The following is a 12,941-nucleotide window of genomic DNA, read 5'->3' as shown; positions in this document are numbered from 1 at the left end:
GGGTGGGAGGAGGGAAGGGGCTGGGGGGAAGGGCAGTCCTGTTTGGCCAGTCCGCAGGTATATTTACATCCTGCCAACAGGAGGTCCGGGTCAGGCGGGCGGGCGCTGCCTTCCCAGCCAGCGGACATACATCCAGGCGGCTAAGTATCTATCTGCAGTTCTTCGGTTCCGTCACCACCAAACTCCATGCGTGTCAGGAGGAAGGGAAGCCGCAGTCAACTCCTCCGGGAGGTGGCTCACCTCCCGCTCTGGGCTCCGGCAGTTGCCTTGCTCGCTTGGCTTCCCTCTGCCTTAACAGTACGTGCTGGCGGCAGTGGCCGCGGAAAGACAGATCCACACACAGCCTCGCAGGTAAATCAGCCAATACAGGAGCTGCCAGGCACGGAGGAGAGGTAGGGTCACCACGGACTTGGCCCTGCGGGCACAAACAGGTGTCTCCGGAGCCTGAAGCACGCTCTGATCCTCCGAGAAGATCGGACTGTTAGGGTGGCTGGAAACAGAAGTGTCCTTCCTTTGCCCCCTCCTCAACTCCGTTTGGTCCAGGGAAAATCCTACCTGTGCTCATCAGCCAGTCTTACCCACAGTTTGCAAGAATAACACTTTATTTCTTTGCAGGCTGGCCCGGGACAAAGGGCGAAGTGAACAGGATGAAATGTATCCCCTAATGCCGGAGTGAAGGTCCTCGGCTTTTAAACTCATTGGTTCCACCCTTAAAGCAACCTGGGCTGCTTTTATAAGCACAGGTTTACTGCCTGAAGACTGAGTAAGGGAGAGGGGCTTAAATCTACCTTCAAATCAAAATAGAAGAATTTACTCCCTTTTCTTTTAACAAGGGGGTTCTCTTGTAGTGATAGCCAGTGTTAAATGGAGGATTGTAATATCACTTTTGAGAAGGTAGATTTATGGCAACTCTTAAACCATTCTCCTTTGAAGAATTCTCACATTTGATTCTACCACCAGGTGCTTCCAATTTCAATTACCTTACTAGGGTTTAGACTATTATATGAGGCATTTTAAAGGTAAAGTCAATTTTAAGAGACAAGTGTTTCCTCCAGCGAGAGATAATGTCTAAGCCTTTGCCCATCCTACTAGAGGACAAAAAAATAAACTGCTCATCTCAGCAAGGAAAACCTTCCATCCACTGATCCACAAATGAGACTCAATCCAGTAAATGTTTTCCAGTTGATCTGAAAGACTTGCCCTAGGGAGCATCTGTTGACCAAAGAATGTCAACACGCTTACAGAAAATTGGAAAAGAATTCCCTTCTCTCACTCTAAGTCACTTGAGGTTTACCCCCAAAGAGTGTTTGGGTCTCCATTGAACAGAATGCCATTTTATAAAGTACACTGAATATCCTCATAAGCAATCGGAGGTAGAACAAGGCAGTGTGGGATCAGGACCCATGTCCATGTTACTCACTAAAGTAACCCAGGTACCTAGAACAGTGTTGAACACAATGCATTCAATGTATGTTTGCTGAATAAATGAATAATCTGGGTTCAAACCCTGGCTTTGTTTCGAAATTGTTTCCTTGTTTTCTCTGAGCTTGATTTGCCTCATCTGTAAGAAAAGAGAATTGGACAGAAGATTTTTTAGGCCCCTTCCTGCCCTGTAAGTCTACGATTCTGATTCCTAGTCTATGGGTCTCCATGTGAGTATTGAACAGAAATGTCTAGTGCTCACCGTGGGGCACAGGCTCTGGTAAAATGACTCAGTGTTCTGAAAAGCCAACAGTGGTACCCTTGGGGCAGCCCAGATTCTTCTACCTTCTTCAACATGCCTAACTGCCACCTGGGGTTTGGTTTTGCCATTAGCTGTTACTTTTGCTCTGTGTTCTCATTTCCTATGCACTCTACTTTCCTTTAATTTCCTTTTGACATTCTTAGACAGCCCTTGTGCAAAATTCACCACATCACACCTTGTACTCTTTGGGAAAAAAAAGTGCCACAGAAATCCAACAAATAAATAAAGGACAACTCCTGCTTAGCTTTCAAAGAGCTACTCGGTAGGACCACAGCTTACCCCAATATTGCTGTGATGTTAAAGGAATTCACTATTCCTGCATATGCGTTTGTCTAAGCTGTGATTTAGTTAAAAGACTGTTCAGTTAACAGAATAAAGTCGATGAAAAGGGGAGGGGGAGCAATCGTCCCTATATTGAGTAGAAATTTCCATTTTTAATATTTTAAGATGGAATCCAACAATAAAGAAGTGAGAAAAAAATACCGAGCTTTCATATCACTGATATCATAGAGGAAATCAAAGAATGTTAATTTACTCTGATGAGACTGCCAGATCATAAAACAATTTTTGCACTTTCTTCATAAGTTAAGGTCTCTTAAGTCACTAAAACTGGCACTTGGCAAGATCTTTGACGCTTGATCATTTTGTTGGTTGTTTTTGCTGTTATATTGAACCCTTAATGACCTTCTTCACACACCTGACCCAGAGGCTTTATAAACTTTTATAGGATGGAGTTCTTAAGAAAATAAATTGGGCCTACCAGCTGAGATTTAACTTTAAAGATAGGAGTAATAACTATTATTCCTTAAATAGGCATTTGGAGATAGAAAGGGCAGTGTGGAATAGGTCATTTGTAGTCAGAGCCTACATGTAAGGCAAATGCTTAGCACAATGTAGGTGTTCAAAATATATTTTTTGAATATGTCTGTGGCAAAATAAGAGAATCCACACATTTGGAAAGTCTAAAAGAGGCAACAGAAGCATATCCACAATTTTCAGTTGTAAAAGATATTTTAAAGATGGGTATCATGTCGATGGAATGAAGTCATTGCCATAATTATACAACCATCTTTGCTGGGCTCTCTCCTGACAGGTGTACCTGCTACAAAGAAGGAGGCAGCTGCCTACAGTAAATCCTAATAGTCTCTAACCATTGCTCTGCTGATTGGGACAACTTCTGCAGCTCTGCTGTGTATGGAAAACAAGTTTTTCAGATGCTTTCCATCTGTATATCATCAGCACCTGGACAGACATTTTCCTTTATAATTTCATGTTTAATACCTCTCATATGACAGAAGCCTACCAGTGCAGCTGAGTTTGAAATGCAACATTAATCCTTTTAAGCAGCTTTTGGTCCATGTCTCAACACACACAGTGTGAGTCTCCTCTGAATTCTCAAGGTAAATGCAATATTTAAATCAAGCCATTAAGAATTATACAGCTACATTTTCTGCCTAGCACACACATGATTTTCTTTTAAAAATCATCTAAATATATCATAAATAATTATAAAAACAGAGTAAATATTAAGCCCTAGAAATTAATATCTGGTAGCTTGAAAGGCTATCTAGGTTAGGTGTATGGTATATACCAAAGAAAATACACGTTTGAAATATAAAAATTTAATGTACAAAACCAATAAACATTTAAATATTTGTTTGATTTGTTCACATATATGATATACATAGTTGATAGCCCTTAAAGTCTGATATTAGTCTATTATCAAACAGCAGGTGTCAAATAGACACTACATAGAATTTATGACTAAAAGAAGATAAACATAATATTTAACTTTAATTCACAGGGATGCCAAAATGTTGATGTTAGTTACCTATGTAGAGAGTAGTGAAAAGGGAGGATAAAAACAGTTACATTTTAGTCTGTATAGTTGTGCAATACTTGAGTCTTCTACAATGAGAATATATTCATTTTATTACTTATATGATTAAAAAGGTAAGCAATACTTTTCCACAAAAATGTATTAATTATTATTACTATTGTCAAGCACTGGGGACCGCAAACTGAATAAGATACAGTCCCTCCTCTCAAGGAGTTGTATATAGTTGGGGACATAGATGCATAAAATGATAAATTTCAATGCAGAATGGCATAATAACAGATATGTGAAAAATAATGTGGGAGCTCAGAAAGAAAATTACTGTTTTTGTGGTTTCTATATAAGCCCAATAATGAATGTCAACTGGAAAAAGCATAATAATTAGTGTCGATGTACATAAAAAGGCAAAGGAATAGCTCATACTTTCTGCATGTTTTATCTGTATGGACAATAGGAAAAATGGTCACTCTAGTTGTATATGTACATTAAGCCAATGACCTAGTTGCAAATAGTTATTTTTCTGCCCCAAAGAACCAACCAGTCATGGATAAGTGTGAAAAAATGTTTGAGTCACTACAAATAACAAGCCTATTGACTCTAATTATAATGAGCTAGGCCTTCTTCTTTTTTCTGCTCTCAAAATCATCACAATCAGTTCTTTAGTCTTTCAATATCTCATATGTCCTTTCTTTTAAATGTTTAATTATATTTAGGCACCCAAAGATACAAAAAAGTAATATAACACTCACCCATGTACATACCACCTAGATTTATTAAATGTTAACATTTTGCCATATTTGATTCAGATTGATTTTAAAGAAATAAACTTCAGAATATAATCAAAATCTCCCACCTCACTCCATTCCACCTTGAATTCATCTCAAAATAATGTTCAAGAAACATTCTTGTACCTCTCTCTTTAAGAACATACAACTTTATCTAGAGTAGGTACTTCAAAATGTAATTGATGGATCATAGGATATGTCCATTGGTAGTTTATGTGAGTCCTATATTCTAGATGACTTGTTATAATCAGACATTAATTTTTTCAAACATAATGTATACTGTTAACTCTTTGTAGTTTTGATGTGCATTTTCTTAATCACTGGTGAGGCTTAGCATTTTTTCATATATTTATTGTCTATTTGAACTTCCTTCTATTCATAGCCTTTGTTCATTTTTAAATTAGGTATATGTTACTGATTTACAAAAGTATTTTATGTATTCTGGACACTAATTCTTTACTACATGCACTGAAAATGTCTGCTCCCAATCTCTGACTTGTCTTTTAATTTCATTTATGTTTTATCATATACAGTTCTCACGTACTGAAATTTATCAATGTTTTCCTTTATGTGTGTACATTTTGTATCTTAAGAAAATTTTCCCTATCTCAAGTTCATAAATAAATCATCTTATATTTTCTTCTAAGTCTTAAATTTTTTAAAATAATTTTATGGTGTGAGATGGGAATCTATTCCCCCCCATATTTATGGCCAGTTGTCTATCTTTATCCTAAGTCATATGCCTAGATCACATGAGTGTTCATTTAATTATTTCTGGGTTCTTTTTTGATTGTTCTATTTTTATTACCTGTGCTAATACCACATTACCTTGATTACTATGCTTTATAATAAATATTGACACTTGAAGTGCTAATCACCCTTTTCATTTGATCTAATTTTTCAAATTAAGTTTTATAAAGTTGTACAATTGATGATTTTAATATTACACTCAATATTCCATGTTATTGTTTGATAGTATTTTAGTTCCATCTTGTTGTAGTAGTCCTATTCCAGACCAAATCTGTCATTATTATCACCATTATTTATTACTTTAAAATTAATAGTCAAAATAACTCCCACATGTATTAATTTATTTTCTCATTATTTTTAGCATCCTAACCCTCCTAATTTTCCTTCTTACTGACGTATATAGTTTAATAGTTATTTCTGCAAAAGTCTGTGATGGTTAAATATGTTCAATCTTTTTATATTTTTCCTGAACTGTCTACATTCACCTTAGAGTTTGAAGGACAACATAGGTAAATAAAGATTTCTAGATTGACAAGATTTTCCCTCAGCACTTTGAAGGTATTATCTCATACCTTCTTCTGGTATCTATTTTTATGATAAGATGTCTGTTGTCGATCCAATTGCTCTATTTTAAGAATATGTCTCTTTTCCATGATTTGTTTGAAGACTTTTTGTCTTTTTGAGCTAGAGTTGCAATACAATATTGTTCTAAAATTCTGCTTGGAATTCATTATGTTTCTTCAATCTGATTAGTTATAAACAAGTATCAGTCATTATTTCTTCCAATACATTTTCCCCTTCATTTTCTCTATTCTCTCTTCCTAATATCCTGTTATGTTTTTCCTGGACCTTTTCATGTGACCCATCCTATTGCTTTTATACCTCCTATTATTCTTCTCCTCCCTTGTTTGTGCTTCTTTCAGGGTTATATTCTCAGACCTCATTCTTATTTTTTATCTTAAGTTTTAATCTATTGTCTTACCTATCTACAGAGTGTTTATTTTTAATGAATTATTATATATATATATATTTTTTAAATTTCTAGGCATTCTATATATTAAAATCCTCCCAGTCTCTTATCATGATGTTCTATTCTTTTATTATGATATTTATTCCTTCTTCTATCATGTTTTTAATTTAAAACATATTCAATTTGTAGTCCTTATCTGGTACTCTTTTCATCCAATATTCTTGGAAGGCTAATCCTGCTGATTCTACTCATGGTGGGTAGTTTCTGCATGTCATTGTACATTTTTATTCTAAGATCTTCTTTAGTAAGATTGTACTTCCTGTGGGAGTCCCAGGGACCTTTAATTGCATAATTGTTGCTACAGAATAATTTTTCACATTCTTCTGCTACTTGCCCAGAGATTTCACTAGTTCAGGAGCAGTCCCATGTTTAATATATTTGGCTTAGTGTTATTCTGTTCACACAAAAGTGTTAAATTTACTTTTTTTTTCATTTTTCTACTCATAATAGAAATACTCTTCATTATTGCTTCCCTGGGTGAATGAATGAAGTTTTTAGAAGCCCTCTCATTAAATGAGAACACTTTTAAGTTTTCAGTTTTATGTGGGGCTCTCAGTTTCATTTTTATTCCTTTGGTGATCCTAAGGTCAACTCTCTTGCCCTGATCAAAACCCCACACTCTTACTCCAAGGGCACCTATTGAGTCCCATATATCCTGGGATGCCATAGTCAGCTCAAGAAATCACTGCCCTAGCCATCACTTTATACAAACTCAGATAAGTCAAACTGGCTTGCCTCTAACTTAACACTCCCTCCACCTCCCCCCAAATAAAACCTAGAGGATTTAACTGGCCTACATGTGAGGTTTTAGTGTTTAATAAGCATGTCTGACAATAGTATGTATAAGATTTATTGTGAAATGTTTCAAGCAAGAGATTGCCAGGAAGTCACCTAATTAAAATGCTGTTTAAAAGACACTCTCATATGATAATTAATTACCTCAAGTTAGATGTGAGATAGACTACCACCATCATATTTGTGACCTTGGACAAGTAATGTCAATTCTATAAAGTGGGTAATAATGGAAATGATGCCATTGTGTTGATAATAAAAATCAAATGAGATAATACATGTAAACTGTTTAGAGCAGTACCTGACACACAGTATGGGTACAATAAAAATGTTTATTTTTATTTTTTATTCATCCTCTAATCTTTAGGGAAGGCCAAAAAAAAAAAAGAAAAAGAAAAAAAAACAACGATAGTCTAGACAGAGAACACGTGCTTAGTATTATGAAGCAGATAATTTTTTAAACTCTTTTTATGATTGTATTTAATCATCCTCAATGTTAGGAAGTCTACCTTCTTAAGTCCTTTCCTCTTTTTTATTCCATTAGTGCAGAAAACAAATCAGTCTCCAAACCCTTGTAAAAATCTTTCATAAATTTAAAGACTTTCAGTTTCACAAATGTCTCTTTTCTGAGCCAAATGAATATTTTCTTAAGCTTTCTAAATAGTTTTTTTTTATTTTGAGAGTCTTCTCAGAGCCTCTTTTCATTTTACAGATTTCTCATAAAAAGAAAAACTCAAATGGATCCTGAATTTATATAGTAGTTCTGAATCCACATGTTGTGATTTGCCACATGTTTACAATTAAATTTTGCTACAACTGGGGATATAGATTGATACAGCAATAACTATCAAAGGAATGTAGAACTGAGTGGATATAGGTGAGGAGCAAAGTTCAAGAACATCAAGCCAGCAGCCAAGAAAGAATGGATATCAAATGGAACATGCAAGAACTTTAACTTGTGAGTACAAAAATCAATGCAATAAACAAGACCATAGACAGCTTTCCGGATAAAGTTACACAATGCTAAAAGATGGGTAGTTGAGTAACTTTGTAACAGAGAATTCCACTCAATCCCTTCAAATTTACATGCTTTGCCAAAGCTTGCCACAAATAGAGACATTTAAACACCACCCATCTAATTAGAGTCCTTCGGCATGGGAACTTTCTTATCAATTATGATTCAGTTATACAGTCCAGTATTCTAGCTATCTCAACAGCAGGATTTCTCCCACCCATAGAAGTGGGGTGCTAATTTTGGAGTCACTGCTTTTAGCTTTAATTTCACTTTTACCAGTTGTCTTACCTCTGGGTATTGGACTCTATAATCAATTTCTAAAGTCATGTTAAACAAATAATCTGTTAGTCCATAACAATAAGACCCAAGAATTGATCTATAAGAGAATGTTCTTTTAAGTCCAATGGCCATTTCTGATGAAGTTATCCCCTTGCCATATCATCTTTTGGGTCTTCACCAAAGTATTTTCTGTTTCCCAGACACACACATTCTATGTGATTGAATCACTGTACATGCTGTTTCCTCTGCCTGCAGTCCTAACTCTTCACCTCACTTCCTGCTCCTTTTTGTCTTTGTGGTTTGCGAATTCTTTACACATTTTTTGAGACTTGGCTCAGTAATTCTCTATGAAACCTTTCCTGATCCCTTGAGACAGGGACAGTTTGTACTAATGCACTAAAACTAACATTTCCTATTGCACTTGTACACATCTCAGGTTTGGCTCTTATGACATTCATTTGTGATTACTTTGAACTTAAGTGTTGCCCCCTAAATGACTGTGAACAATTCAAGAAAATCCCTTATTTATTTTTCTTTCCTCATAGTCCTTTGCACATGGTAGCCACTCAATAAATATATCTGAATAATTTAATAGTTATTTGCTGAATGAATAAACGAATGAGCATATCACTTGAATTAAACTCCTTCATACTCCTGGGAGAAGAAAGGAAGGCACTATATGGACCCACATTAAGCATTTATTATTACCTTCTATTTGTATTTTTACCTCATACTCATCTTCATACATTAAGAGATAAATGAAAGTCACTGTTAGAAGGGTTCAAAGTGCTTTGAAAACCAACGTTTCAAAAGATAAATCAATGAGACTTGTTGATTCGTGGCCTACCAGCTGTCCATTTTTTCACTTTGTAATTCCACCCCTTCCATAGATAGATACAGGTGATCTTTTGCAAAATTTAATACAGAAAACTGTATTCATAAATAAATAACTCCTTCTTTCATTTCCTTAAAAATGAGACCCACTAATGAAAACACATAATCTATTCCTTTTCCATCCTGCCTCCTACATAAAATAGAAAGAGCAGCTGCTGAAATCCTCAGTGCAAATGTCAATTGCAGATAGTGTTACCGAAAATATTCCTGATATTAATTGTAACCTCTTTCCGGCTTAAAGAATATAAAGGAGACCAACTTGCTAGGTGCCTCCGCTATGTCAGCTACTTTACGTTAAGCATCTTTACATGAAATTAATGTATTTCATCTTTAAGGTATACAAAGCATTTTGCCCACAAAAGTATTTAACATGCCTTACCTCAGTATTTATCTAACCTCATCCATTTTTGCATGTTCACATAATACCTCTATTGTTGTTTAGGTTATTTTAAAATTTAATTTGACTCACTTTTTATTTAAATAAATTTATTTTAAATAAACTTGTCATCACCAGAATAAACAAAAGTAAGGCATCTCCATAAGTAATAAGTAACATATAAATAATACATGTTTATTAATAATATTAAAAAGTAAAATAAAAACCAGAAATAATTTATAAAGTCTAGTTGAAAAGAGAATTGATGGTTTATATTCTAGTTCCAATTTTTCTTTTCTAATTTAAATTAAAATTAAAGTATAAGTATTTTTTAAATGTTTGCCATGTACCATCTTAAGTAAAACACACTTTAGGAAATAGTCTCATCTCATTTGATCATCTCAAGAAATCTCTGAGTCAGATAACATTATCTACCTTTTACATATTAGAAAGTGATATTTCTAAGACATTAAGTAACTTAATCCTGGTTTGCTCCTCCCTTAATTCTTGATTTTCAAAACTTGTCTGGTCTTCAATGTTCCTGTCTTTAAGACAGAGTGTAACAGTACAAAAAATGTCATGCAATAGCTTATGATGAAATAAAAATAAATAAAGAAGGGGCAAGTTCTGTGAGTTCAGATAATATTCACTAGCCCACGTGCTGGAGTAGAGAAGACAGACTTTCAATAAGAAAGGAAATTTGAGTTGGCGCTGAGAAAACAGATCAAGACAAAAAGTATATGTATTGCTTGAAACAGCATGAGTAAAAGTAAAAAGGTTGGAAAACATGAGATGTGTTTGAGGAATAGTGGGAAAGAAGGAAGAAAAGGCTGTAGCCATACTGTAATTAGAGAATGCCAATAAACACTTAATCATGACAAATATGGTCAGAGTTGGAGAGTCGGCAGAATGATGGAGGCAGAAGAGATAATGAGAGTCTTAGTTAGGGTGATGATGGTAGGAAAAAGGCAAGAAGCAATGTAAGAAACATTCTTTCTTGACACCTGAGATGAGATTTGGATCCCTGACTCAGTCCCTTAACACAATACATTACTTTTCACAATATCTGTCACATTGACGATGATCTATTTAGTATAGTTTGCTTTCCTTGTGGAACATTTCAGGAAAGTAGGGAACATGCTTGTGTTTTCGCCATTGTATCTCCTGTGTCTAACAAAGTGCCTGGTGCATAATAAGTGCTCTAAAACAATTTTTCTAAATACATGAATAAAAAAAGGAATAACTAAGGAGATAGAATCTGTAAAAATGTGACAGGTGCTTTATAGGCTGAGCACTTGAAGTCAAAAGTAGCTGGAGATTCGAGCCCAGGGAACTTGGAGATACCTCTAAGACAAAGGAAGCATTTGCTTTAGAGTACCCCCTTCTTTCATTTTACTTTCTATTTCTCCCCTTGTCTCATTATAATTTTTTAAAATTTTATTTATTTATTTATTTTTTGCTGCATTGGGTCTTTGTTGCTGTGTGTGGGCTTTCTCTAGTTGCGGTGAGCGGGGGCTACTCTTCCTTGTGGTGCGCGGGCTTCTCATTGCGGTGGCTTCTCTTGTTGTGGAGCCCGGGCTCTAGGCACGCGGGCTTCAGTAGTTGTGGCTCGCGGGCTCTAGAGCGCAGGCTCAGTAGCTGTGGAACATGGGCTTAGTTGCTCCGCGGCATGTGGGATCTTCCCGGACCAGGGCTCGAACCCATGTCCCCTGCATTGGCAGGTGGATTCCTAATCACTGCACCACCAGGGAAGCCCCTCATTATAATTTTAAGTATTCTTATTTTATAGTCTCTTATGAAATTTTCACTAATGAATTTCTTAGAGATTTAATATATATATATATTTCTTAGAGATTTAATATAATTTGTTGATTATTCCTCGTGGTCAATAGTGTCCACGTGAGGGTTCTTTGTAAGCTCCTCTAAAGCAGAGGGTTTTTTTTAAAGGAAGTGTTGTTGACATTTTCTATTTCAGTGTATTCTAGGAGGTTTAACCTGTGCCTTGGGGATTTCTACATCCATATAAAAAGTGAAAGGGGTAATGGTGTGTTAATTTTTAGATCTGTTCAAGTTGTGATGGCTCTGGAAAAGATAGGAGTATATATGTCAAGTAAGCAAAGTAATGAAAAAAAAACCCTTCCTCCATTCATTCATTTATTCAACACTTTTTTTTTTTTTTTTTTTTTTTTTTTTGCGGTACGCGGGCCTCTCACTGTTGTGGCCTCTTCCGTTGCAGAGCACAGGCTCCGGACGCACAGGCTCAGCGGCCATGGCTCACGGGCTTAGCCGCTCTGCAGCATGTGGGATCTTCGCGGACCGGGGCACGAACCCGTGTCCCCTGCATCGGCAGGCGGACTCTCAACCACTGCACCACCAGGGAAGCCCTATTCAACACTTTTGAGGGTTACTATGCACCCACCGTATTTCTAAGCAATGGGACTATAACAATGAACTAAACAGACAATAATCCCTACCTCTTGTTTACATTTTAGTGTAGGGAGGAAATAATAAGAAAGATAAATAGCAACACATATCTATTAAATATTGATACAAGCTAAAGAAAAAATAGAACAGATAAATGGAATAAAAAGTGTTAGAGTGGTTAAATTTTTTGATAGGCTGATTGAGGTAAACCTCATTGAAAAAGTCACTCTTGAGTAGAGATCTTAAGGAAATGAGAGTAAGCTAGAAGGATATATGGGAAATGAATATTCTATGTGAAAGACTACGGCTGGCTTGTCTGATGACAGTAAGGAGGTCAGAGTAGCTGAAGCAGAGTGAGAAGAAAGACAGTATAAAATAAGGTCAGAAAGGTAGAGAGGTGAGTGAAGGGAGAATGTGGAAAGTAGAACTTGTAAGCCTCATAAGCTATTATGGGCAAATTGGCTTTTGCTGTGAATGAGGTTGGGAGCAATTTCAGAGTAGTAACATGATATGAATAATGTTTTAATAAGGTCATTCTTGCTGCTGTCTTGAAAATTTTGACTGTAGGGGGTCAAGGCTGGAAGCAGAGATAATAATTAAGAAAGTATTGCAATGGTCAAGTTTAAAGGTAATGGTAGCTTGGACAAAACTAATGCACATGGAAATAAAAAACAATGGTTGGGTTCTGAACATATTTTTAAGACAGTGGATATGGGTATGAGAGAAAGAGAGGAGCAAGGATGACTCCAGACCTATTGACATGAGCAACTGGAAGGCTACATTCACCACCAGCTGAAATGAATTTTGTGGATAGAGCAGGTTTCTAGGGAAAAATAAGAAGTTTGGTTCTGACATGTTAATTTTCAGATATTTTTAGACATCTGAGTGGAGACATCAAGGGAACTGCTGGATATACAGGTCTAACATTTCAAAGAAGATATTGGCATATAGCTGGTATGTAAAGACATGATCACTAGCTGAGTTAGTGAAAAAGCTCAAAACCAAGTCCTTGAGC

General features: G+C 36.0%; 1 protein-coding gene across 1 annotated transcript in view; it reads right to left on the bottom strand.

Annotated features, from left to right (window-relative positions):
• The window catches only part of DLG2 (discs large MAGUK scaffold protein 2), a 1,239,088-nt gene that overhangs the window by 956,589 nt on the left and 269,558 nt on the right, over nt 1–12,941 (bottom strand). The window lies entirely within an intron of this gene.

The sequence above is a fragment of the Mesoplodon densirostris genome, chromosome 7 (assembly GCF_025265405.1).
Source record: "Mesoplodon densirostris isolate mMesDen1 chromosome 7, mMesDen1 primary haplotype, whole genome shotgun sequence".
In the NCBI taxonomy this organism is placed as follows: domain Eukaryota; kingdom Metazoa; phylum Chordata; class Mammalia; order Artiodactyla; family Ziphiidae; genus Mesoplodon; species Mesoplodon densirostris.
Note: the sequence above shows the minus strand (reverse complement) of the source record. Positions and strands in the feature narration are given on the sequence as shown.